We start from the raw sequence: 11,799 nt of genomic DNA, 5'->3' as shown, positions 1-11,799 counted from the left end.
GCACAAGGATATGTGAGAGAATGAATGGGCAAGGGGAAAAGATACAGGCAGAGTCTCAAGAATGCCATGGAGCAGGCTTCCTTACGCTGCCTTCCTCCCACAATGGGTCCTGTAGAGCTTGCTGTTCCCTAGCAATGAAAACACAGCAACATGAAGCCATTAGAGACTCAGTGCCCAAGGTTTTTATTGGGGGCTGTCGCTAGGCACTCTCTGCCTAGCATGTACCAAAATGCCAGAATCTTAGCAGGAAAATAGATAATATAAACCATGCTTTTTGTATAACAACCTGGGCAAGTGAGCTATCCTTATCAATTCAGCAATAGTGGAAATGCTCCCCAAATGCAAGTTCCCAGCCAAGGGCTAACCTTACAAGCAGGCCTTTTGAAAGATACCAGTCTCAGGCCTGCTCTGTTAATCCCTTTCTGGCTAGTACACCCCTTGGCCCTTGGCCAAGACAACTTTGCAACAAAATTATCAGTGGGACCCCATGCTGCAGGGTGAGACCAACCTCCAGTATAACCTCACTTATACCTTCTAAAGGCTTTAGATTTCACCAGTTAAAATAAATCCCACTGACCACAAAGCTCTATCTTAGAAAGCCAGGTGGCTCCCTCTTTAAATTTCCATATGAACTCTTTTTTGCCTGACTCATGGCATCCATTCAGGCACACCAAGTGCTCAGTAAGAAGTTGAGCTGAAAGTCTTCCAGGCTGAGGGCAGGGGATATTCAGGGCACATGCACAGGGACTGCAGTCCCAGAGGGTCACATGACACCCTGGAAACAAAGCTCACAATTGTTAGGGCGCATCAAGCAGGACATACATTGGGCAGGCAGGACAGCTCCCCAGGGCTCCCATGTGGCCTCCCACCCAGGGACCTGCCCCTGTAGCACTCCCCGTCCAATTTGAATAATTCATTTGAGTTCTTGGTCTCAGGACAGATATTAGTGAGAATGAGCTAACAGGTTTCCCAGTGCCGCCTCCCACCTTGGAGCCCCCCACCCAGTCCAATCCAAATAATCCAGTCTAGTCCTTGGTTTTGGAGGGACTGCCTGAAGGCAACAAGTTTCCATCATTTGGCTTGTCCTGTTCATTCCTCCTTGGACTACAGCTGAAAGTGCTCAGCAGACAAAGTGCAGGGAGCTGGGGCCACCCCTGTGGTCCTATAGTCTGAGCTCTGCCAGGTGTGACAGGTGCCTCAGCAGACAGTTTGCATTCAAATTGCTCACAGCAGCTTGGAAAGGAAACACCACAGGGCATCTGTGTTCAAGAAGAAGGGAAAGTTTCCAGGAGCAATTCAGAAAAAAGAAGCATATTGAGGCCCTCTCTACTCCCAGGCTTGTTTTTCTCCAGGGTTACAACATCAGAGTGTCTCATTCAGTAATCATAGCCTGACATTTCCCAATCACCCTCCTCCAGACCTTTTGTCTGGAAGGGCTCTATGCAAGAAGGAAACCCATTTTCCCAGGAAAATATTTTTATACAATTTAACCAGAAAGACACATCACGTTCAGGAATTGGTCAGGAAGAATCCTCAACTTTCAATCATTTTTCAAAATGGGGTCACATAACCTCCCACTCCTTTAACCTTGATCATCTCTCCAGTGAGTAACCTAGGAGGGAAAAAAGCAATCCCTTGCTGGGAACAGCTGTATTTAATAATCCAAAGCCTCGTTACAAATGTGTGTAGCAGGAGAGCGATGAGACAAGTAGAGTCAGGCTGTCAATTCACTGGTTAAAACTACAAATATTTTGGAAAGTGGAACACAGCAACTCAACAGCAGTGAGACACCACTGGCGGGGAATCACAAGTCCCATCTGCATGGAGTTGAGGAGGGAGAGGTCACACTCCTTGTGATGTCTTTGTAGCCTTCAACAGTAACCACAAATTAGCCCCATAGTTAGTCTCTGTTGGGCTTCCCTGATAGCTCAGCTGGTAAAGAATCCACCTGCAATGCAGGAGACCTGGGTTCTATCCCTGGGTTGGGAAGATCCCCTGGAGAGGGTTAAGGCTACCCACTCCAGTATTCTGACCTGGAGAATTCCATGGACTACAATCCATGGGGGACACAAAGAGTCAGACACAACTGAGCGACTTTCACTCACTCGCTTAGTCTCTGTACCAGAGATATAGAGCCTATTAGCAGCTCAGTTTCAGAGAACAAGCCCTTTCCGCTCAGCATGTGTATGATGATCAAATATCATATTCAGTCAGCGTCCATATTTTCGTAGTTTATGGCCCCACAGAGGCTGTCTGAAATAAGCAACCGTTTCAGAACCTGAGTTCTGTTCTTTGAGATGCACTTTCAGTTCAGCACAGCTCACAGTGAGGCTGAGACAGCTGCAGAAGACAGTTTCAGGTTTCAGCTTAGTCAGGCCCAGGCCATTAGGATCTGTGAATCCAGGATTTTTTAAAAGCCAGCAGCTTTTCTTCGGTAGCAGCAAAGCCATGAGCAGGAAGGGCCAGACAACTGTGTTCTCAGTCCAAGTGACAAGCAATGGTTTCCCAAAAGTCCTCCTTTTTTATTGAAGTACAGTTGATTTACACTATTGTGTTAGTTTCAGGTTTACAGCAAAGTGATTCAGTTTTGTGTGTGTGTGTGTGTGTGTTAGTTGCTCAGTCGTCTCCCACTCTTTGCGACCCCATTGACTGTAGCCCACCAGTCTCCTCTGTCTATGAAATTCTCCAGGCAAGAATACTGGAGTGGGTTGCCATTCCCTTCTCCAGGGGATCTTCTTGATCCAGGGATCGAATCCAGGTCTCCCGCACTGCAGGCAGATCCTTTACTGTCTGAGCCACCAGGGAAGCCCATATATAAAAACAGATTTTTCAGATTATTTTCCATTTTAGGTTATTTTAAGATATTATAGTTCCTCATGCTGTATAGTACGTCTTTGTTGCGTATCTATCTTACGTATAGTAATTTGTATCTGCTACTCTCATATTCCTAATTTATCCCTCCCACCGTTTGGTAACCATAAGTTGTTTTCTACATCTGTGAGTCTGTACCTGTTTTTTTTTTTTTTTTCCCCCACAAAGCGTAGGACCTTTAATCAATAATGAACAGCGAGTTCCACTTACTTTTCATGACAGGACCATTCATGACCTTGTAACTGCCAAACTCAGTAGATATTTTCTGGATAATTTGATGGTTTTACTTTTTATATAAAATTTCTCATTGTTTTAATTGCTACATGGGCCAAACAAAAGATGTCTGTAGTCTGGGTTCAGGGCACAAACTAATTTTACAATCTGTGATTAATATTTTTAATACATGCTGAATTCTAAGAGGAGCTGACTAATCTGGCTCAGTCGTGTTCGACTCTTTGCGACCCCATGGACTGTAACCTACCAGGCTCCTCCGTCCATGGAATTTTCCAGGCAAGATTATTGGAGTGTGTACCTGTTTTGAATTAGATTCATTTCTATTATTTCTAAAAGCTCTTTTTATCTTGTCAGTTTTAGAGTCCAAACAGACTCACTCAAAAATATGTATATTGGGCTAGAAAACCAGCAGTCTCTGCAGGCCAGGCAGTTCATTTCAACAAGAGTACACTAGCAAACTAAAAGCTGGATTTCAAATCTCCAAAAGTACATTTCCATATGGAGATTGCCTCTATTTTCAAGTTGTCTCTCTTCTTCAAGAGGTTCTAAATGAAAAGCATTCATTATGGGGTCTTGTTCTGTTTACAATATTGATATAGTTTAAATTGTAATCACAAAAAAACAAGGGAACTATGATCCACGAACACTTTTTTTTTTTCCTTTGCAGCTTTCCCTATCAGGATGATCTGTCTAGCACTGATGAATAAGGTGCATATAGCATTTTATATAACCTTTTATCATATGCCTGGATGTTATATACATAAATACAAAGTCTTTAAAAAATTCCTCACTTGGACCTGGAATGTATTATGCTTAATAAAATAAGTCAGACCAAAAAAAGACAAATATTGTATGTTATCACTTATATGTGGAATCTGAAGAATAAAACAAATTAGTAAATATAACAAAAAAGAAAAAGATTCACAGAGAACAAACAACTCGTGGTCACCAGTGGGGAGAAGGAAGGAGGGCAAGATAGGAATAGGGGATTAAGAGGCACAAATTACTGTGTATAAAATAAGCTACAAAGACATATTGTACAGCACAGGAAATACAGCCAATATCTTATAATAACTAAATGAAGTATAATCTACAAATGTTTTGAATCACTTTGTTGTATACCTGAAATAATATAATATTGTAAGTCAACTATACCTCAATATTTTAAAAGGTAGGCAAAGGAAATGATCAGACCATATAAACACACAAATCTCCCTTTTTTTCCTCAAACCCCTAGCTATAAAATCAGCATTTATGGGGTTAACATTACAGCTGCCTAGAGATCCAGGCTGCAACTTAAGGTGGGGCTGCAGTGGAGCTGGGGCAGCTGCTAAACTGAAGAAAACTAGAGTAGCTTTTTGTTGTTTATTTCACTCATTTTTTTCCCTTCTGGCTTATCTAAAGCCTTACTCCAGTCCTGGGACCTGATTTAACTATTTCCCTTCCACTTGGAGGAGAGAGCAACACCATCGTTTAACATTTTTGGTCCACCCAAAGCCTTCAGGAATTTGGGGACCCTCCCCCTCCTACCTGGAGGAGAGAGCAGCTACAAACTCATTTTTATTGTCTTTAGTTCATATGGGGCTCATTTGGGGAGAATATTTGGGTCCATTCTCCTCCCCCTTGGAGGAGAAAACAAAAACCAGAGCCATCACTGAGTTGCTCTTTTTCCTCCTTTCAGCTAGCGCAGCCAAGAAGAGCCACGGGATGGAGCAAGGCAACTCCTATGGTTGGATTTACTATTTTTCAAATTCCAGAGGGAATTTGCCTTTCACAAAATATGGCAACTCAGTTGCTGTAGGTAACCCCATAGCCATCCAGTCAGCAGGGTTTTGTCACCACCCACCACCCACCCCCCTTTTTCTTTCTTCTTCCTCAGTTATGCTGTAGCCATATTTCAGTGAGTCAGTGTCTTTCTATTGAGTCCTTACTGCCAATACTGCCACCACATCCGGTGATTCACTGCAAGGACTCATACCACCAGGGATATAATTGTGTTTGCAGTTAAGGTTTACAACAGCAAATAGATATGTGGTACAATCAGTAAAGGAGAAATACACAGGAGGATGCCCTGCACAGATTTCTTTATGCTGTCTCTCTCCCATAAGGGGTCACACAGAGCTTGCCGTTCCCTCAGCAACAAAAACACAGCAGTATGTGCGTGCGTGATGATTCTGCCCAACGAAGCCAAGTACAGACTCACCACACAAGATCTTTCCAGGGACTTAGTCACCAGGCACCCTCAGCTGAGTATATACAGAAATTCCAGATTCCCAGAAGGAAAGCAGAATTTTGGCATAAACCACACTGTTTGCACGAACAGTATAGGCATAGTGGGCCACACTTTTAAGTTAGGGAATAGTGGGAACTTTCTTGAAATCCAAGTTCCTAGACTCCAGCCAAGGGCAAATATTGTGAACAGGTCTTTCAAGGGAGAGCAGTCTCAGGCTTGCCATGTTAATCCCTCTCTGGGCACACATGTTATTCAGTCTCAGGATAACAATAATACCACCAATAATATCTCCACCACTGATACAATTACCAAGAATAGTTAAAAATTTTAAATATGGTATCCCCATTCTCTCTCATATTTTTCATGAGAAAAATATTGTATTGCCCAAGTCATTACATTCTAAATTCTCTCTTTGAAATGTTATTTAGTCTTAATTCTTAGTTCAGTGCTTACCGCCTGTCTTTGGGTTAAAGACGCTAATCATTTTGGTTCCTTGACATACTCCTTTCCCAGTTTGGAACCAAAGCTTGTTCTTTAATAGATTCCTTACGAAGGACATATAAAGACAATATTCCTTGAGCTCTTGCATGTCAATAACATTTTGTCCATGTCCATTATGGTTGAAAGATAGTTTTTCTTGGTATAAATTCTTGGATCATATTTTCTTTTCTTGTTCTAGCTTAAATGTTACTCCACTTTATTCTGGCATAAAGGGTTGCTAGTAAAGACTGATGACTAATGACTTTTCTTACCCTCATAAGTCACTTGCTATTTTTGTCTAGATGCTACAAATATCTTTATCTTTAAATAATTTATGAGACTATGACTTAGTGGTGGTCATTCTGGGTGGATATTCTCAGGTACATGTTATTGTTTCAAATATTTTTTCTGTAGCTCCCACTTCCCAGAGATACCAACTACATATCTATTCAGTTTGGTTCAGTCACTCAGTTGTGTCCAACTTTTAACAACCCCGTGGACTGCAGCACACCAGGCTTCCCTGTCCATCACCAACTCACGGAGCTTGCTCAAATTCATGTCCATTGAGTCAGTGATGCCATCCAACCATCTCATCCTCTGTCAGTTCCTTTTCCTCCTGCCTTCAGTCTTTCCCAGAATCAGGGTCTTTTCCAATGAGTCAGTTCTTTGAATCAGGTGGCCAAAGTATGAGAGCTTCAGCTTCAGCATCAGTCCTCCAAATGAATATTCAGGACTGATTCCCTTTAGGATGGACTGGCTGGAGCTCCTTGTAGTCCAAGGGACTCTCAAGAGTCTTTTCCAATACCACAGTTCAAAAGTATCAATTCTTCAGCGCTCAGCTTTCTTTATAGTCCAACTCTCACATCCATACTGGAAAAACCATAGCTTTGAATAGACGGAGTTTTGTTGGCAAAATAATGTCTCTGCTTTTTAATATGCTGTCTAGATTAGTAACAGCTTTTCTTCCAAAGAGCAAGCATCTTTTAATTTCATGGCTGCAGTCACCATCTGCAGTGATTTTGGAGCCCAGGAAAATAAAGTCTCTCACTGTTTCCATTGTTCTCCATCTATTTGCCATGAAGTGATGGGATCAGATACCATGATCTTCATTTTTTGAATGTTGAATTTTTTTTCATTTATCTTTATTAGTTGAAGGCTAATTACTTTACAATATTGTAGTGGTTTTTGCCATACATTGACATGAATCAGCCATGGATTTACATGTGTTCCCCATCCCAATCCCCCCTCCCACCTCCCTCTCCATCCCATCCCTCTGGGTCTAAGCCAACTTTCTCACTCTCCTCTTTCACTTTCATCAAGAGGCTCTTTAGTTCTTCTTCGTTTTCTGCCATAAGGATGGTGTCATCTGCATATCTAAGGTTATTGATATTTCTCCCGGAAGTCTTGATTCCAGCTTGTGCTTCATCCAGCCCAGCATTTTGCATGATGTACTCTACATATAAGTTAAATAAGCAGGGTGACAATATACAGCCTTGACATACTCCTTTCCCAGTTTGGAACCAGACCAGTTTTTGTTCCATGTCCAGTTCTAACTGTTGCTTCTTGACCTGCATACAGATTTCTCAGGAGACAGGTAAGGTGGTCTAGTATTCCCATCTTTTTAAGAATTTTCTAGAGTTTGTGGTGATCCACACAGTCAAAGGCTTTGACATAGTCAATATAGCAGAAGAAGATGTTTTTCTGGAACTCTTTTGCTTTTTCTATGAGCCAGTGTATGTTGGCAATTTGATCTCTGGATCCTCTGCCTTTTCTAAATCCAGCTCAAACATCTGGAAGTTCTCGGTTCACATACTGCTGAAGCCTGGCTTGGAGAATTTTGAGCATTACTTTGCTAGCGTGTGAGATGAGTGCAATTATGTGGTAGTTTGAGCATTCTTTGGCATTTCCTTTCTCTGTGGTTGGAATGAAAACTGACCTTTTCCAGTCCTGTGGCCACTGCTGAGTTTTCCAAATTTGCTGGCATGTTGAGTACAGCACTTTCACAGCATCATCTTTTAGGATTTGAAAGAGCTCAACTGGAATTCCACCACCTCCACTAGCTTTGTTTGTAGTGATGCTTCCTAAGGCCCACTTGAGTTTGGGCTCCAAGATGTCTGGCTCTAGGTGAATAATCACACCATCGTGGTTATCCGAGTCGTGAAGATCATTTTTGTATAGTTCTTGCCACCTCTACTTAATATCTTCTGCTTCTGTTAGGTCCATACCATTTCTGTCCTTTATTGTGCCCATCTTTGCATGAAAAGTTCTCTTGGTATCTCTGATTTTCTTGAAGAGATCTCTAGTCTTTCCCATTCTATTGTTTTCCTCTATTTCTTTGCATTGATCACTGAGGAAGGCTTTCTTATCTCTCCTTGCTATTCTTTGGAACTCCGCATTCAGATGAGTATATCTTTTCTTTTCTCCTTTGCCTTTAGCTTCTCTTCTCTTCTTAGCTATTTGTAAGACCTCCTCAGACAACCATTTTGCCTTTTTGCATTTCTTTTTCTTGGGGATGGTCTTGATCACTGCCTCCTTGATCACTGTATAATGTCATGAACCTCTCTCCATAGTTCTTCAGGCACTCTATCAGATCTAATCCCTTGAATTTATTTGTTACTTCCACTATATAATCATAAGGGATTTGATTTTGGTCATACCTGAATGGTCTAGTGGTTTTCCCTACTTTCTTCAATTTAAGTCTGAATTTAGCAATAAGGAATCTGAGCCACAGTCAGCTCCTCGTCTTTTATATTTATTAGGCAGCTTGATTTTGTCTGTTCATTTTTCAGTCTTTTTTCCTCCTACATTTCAGTTTGGATAGTTTCTATCACTATGCCTTCAAATTCACTAATCGTTTTTTCTGCTATATCTAATCTGCTGTTAATTCTATCCATTCATTTTTCATTTCACATATTGTAGTTTTTCATCTCCAGAAGTTTTATTTGGGCCTTTAAAGAAAAGCTTGCATGAAAGCAATGAGAATGGGCATTCCTACACCTTTGCCAACCTTAGGAGGAAAGCATTCACCACTAAGTATCACATTAAGAATAGATTTTTCTGTGGATGCCCATTAGCAAGTTGAGCTAGCTTTCATCATTTTTAGTTCACTGGGTGTTTTTATATCATAAATGTGTGATTTTGTAAAATTGTTTTAAAATATATCTATTGATATGATCTTGGTTTTCATTCATTATCTGTTAATATGGTGAATTATATTCATTGGACTTTGAATATGTAATTGATCTTGCATTGTTAGAATAAATCCCACCAGACAATGATTTTTTTTAAAAATTCCATGTTTCTACTTAATATGCATAATCTAGACTTTTGAACATTTGTAATAGAGTTATAATGACTGAGTGACTTAGCATGCACGCATGCAGGCAGGGCCAGAGCAGCATATCAAGGTCAGGTGTTAGTTGCTCAGTCGTGTCTGACTCTGCGACCCCATGGACTGTAGCCTGCCAGGCTCCTCTGTCCATGGAATTCTCCAGGCAAGAATACTGGAGTGGGTTGCCATTCCCTTCTCCAGGGGATATTCCCAACCCAAAGATCCAAACTGGGCCTCCCACTTAGTAGGCAGATTCTTTACTGTCTGAGCCACCAAGGAAGCCCAGAGTGACATATAGCCTAGGGCATATTTTGCCTCCACTATTGGCCTTCTAAGTACTCTACTTGATTCCCTGTGGATTATGAGGTTTTCTACTCTATCTGATGAGATTAGGAACTATTCACAGTCTTCTTTGAACTCTAAAGATAATTCTCTTTAATTCTTTCTGGTGGTTCTTTACCCAGCTTTGTGTTGTTTTATCACTTGCATGTGCTGAGGAGTGCTCAGCCAAAGACTCAAGCAGGACCCTCTGCAGATCTCTGGAGTTCTTTCCATTTCTATGTATCTCTCTTCTCTTCAGCGCCCTAACCTGTGAACTCTAGCTTCCTTGGTCTCCTTGGACTCCCAAGTCCATCTCCTTAACTCAAGGAGAGCACTGGGCTTCGTCTGAAATTTCCATTGTCAGTGCTATGACGGAAAACTCTATCCAGGCTGAGGCATCTGTAGGACTCATTTCATTTGTTTCCCCTTTCTCAAGGATCACCATTCTTCATTGCCAGATGTCCAACTTGAAGACCATTGTTTCATATTGTTGTTGTTCTGTCACTAAGTTGTATCTGTCTGTTTGCGACCCCATGGACTGCAACATGCTAGGCTTCCCTGTCCTTCACTATCTCCTGGAGTTTGCTCAGATTCATGTCCACTGAGTCAGTGATGCTACCTAACCATCTCATCCTCTGCCACCCGCCTTCTCCTTTTGCCTTCAATCTTTCCCAGCATCAGGGTCTTTTCCAGTGAGTCAGTTTCTCGCATCTGGTGGCCAAAGTATTGGAACTTCAGCTTCAGCATCAGTTCTTCCAATGAATATTCAGGGTTGATTTCCTTTAGGATTGACTGTTTTGATCTACTTACAGTCCAAGGGACTCTCAGGAGTGTTCTCCAACACCACAATTTGAAGCATCAATTATTCAGTCCTCAGCCTTCTTTATGATCCAATTCTCACATCCATACATGACTACTGAAAAAACCGTAACTTTGACTATACAGACCTTTGTTGGCAATGTCTTTGCTTTTTAATATGCAGTCTAGGTTTGTCATGGCTTTCTTTCCAAAGAGCAAGTGTCTTTTAATTTCATGGCTGCAGTCACCGTCCGCAGTGATTTTGGAGCCCAAGAAATAAAATCTGTCACTGCTTCTACTTTCCCATCTATTGTTTCATATACTTTTTATCATTATTTTACTTGTTTCAGATTGGAGGGTAAATCTGGTCCCTGTTACTCCATCTTGGCCGGAAGCAGAAGGAAGTCAGGTGTTCTCTCTTAATATGCTGTTTTGATCTTTTAAAATTATTCTAGGAAGTTTTCTGAAGCTATAATTTTTTAATATTTGTTTTGTTCCCTCCATCTGGTTTTCTTTTTCAGGGACTTCTATGAAGTGTGAATTGGATATTCTTTTTCTGCCTTCAATATTGATCATTTGTCCTCAAATCTTTTTCTTTCTTTCTTTCTTTTTTCTTAAAGAAACATGTTCCAGGGCTTCGCTGGTAGCTCAGTGGTTAAGAATCCACCTTGCAGTGCAGGGGACATAGGTTCAATCTCTGACTGGATCCCACAGGCTGTGGAGCAACTAAGCCCTTGTGCCTCAACTAAGACCCAATGCAGTCAAAGAAATAAATAAAATATTTTTCAAACGTTCCTCCTTTTTGCCTTCTATTTCCCTTAAGCCATCATGTATTGTGTTTATTTGCTTTGTGCTCCTTATAGTTTAATCTTCTATTCTGAAATTAGTTTTTCTTTTTTCCCCGATATTTCCCAACATACAAGTTATTGCTGAATTTTTCTAGTACTTGCTTGTGTTATTCTTTTATTGCCTTGTACCATTTTCTTAATGTCTTTTAGCGTGTTCAAAATAGCTGCTTCAGGAATTTTTTGGTGGTCCAGTGGTTAGGACTCCATGCTCTCACTGCCGAGGGCCTTGGGGTTCAATCCCTGATTGGAGCTCAGAAGTGGTGCGGCAAAAAAAAAAAACACCAAAACAAAACAAAAGCTGGCTATAACTTTGATGTGTTCTATAAGCATGAGTTTCAGTCATGCTTTCATTGTCTCTAAGGTTGATATTCTGCCTTCTTATTCTTTTATTTTACAGCACATTATATGGGACTTGCTTTCTGTACATTTTTTTTGCCTTCTGTACATTTTTTTTCTCTTCTTTGTATGAAATTAGCTTTCCTTAACTTTTGGAAGGAGGCAGAGGTTCAGAGTAGCTTCTCAAATGTCAGAGCTCCCTCTTCTGTTTTTGCATAGTGCTAGATTATAGCAAGTTATTTCTGAGATTTCTTAACTCTATTCCCCTACTTTTACCTGGACATTCTCTTTCCTTACTGATGTAGACCAAATAATGGCTCCCTAAAAAAAAGCCATGTCTGAATCCC

The sequence above is a fragment of the Cervus elaphus genome, chromosome X (genome assembly GCF_910594005.1).
Source record: "Cervus elaphus chromosome X, mCerEla1.1, whole genome shotgun sequence".
Classification (NCBI taxonomy): Eukaryota; Metazoa; Chordata; class Mammalia; order Artiodactyla; family Cervidae; genus Cervus; species Cervus elaphus.
This window is presented reverse-complemented; position numbering follows the sequence as displayed.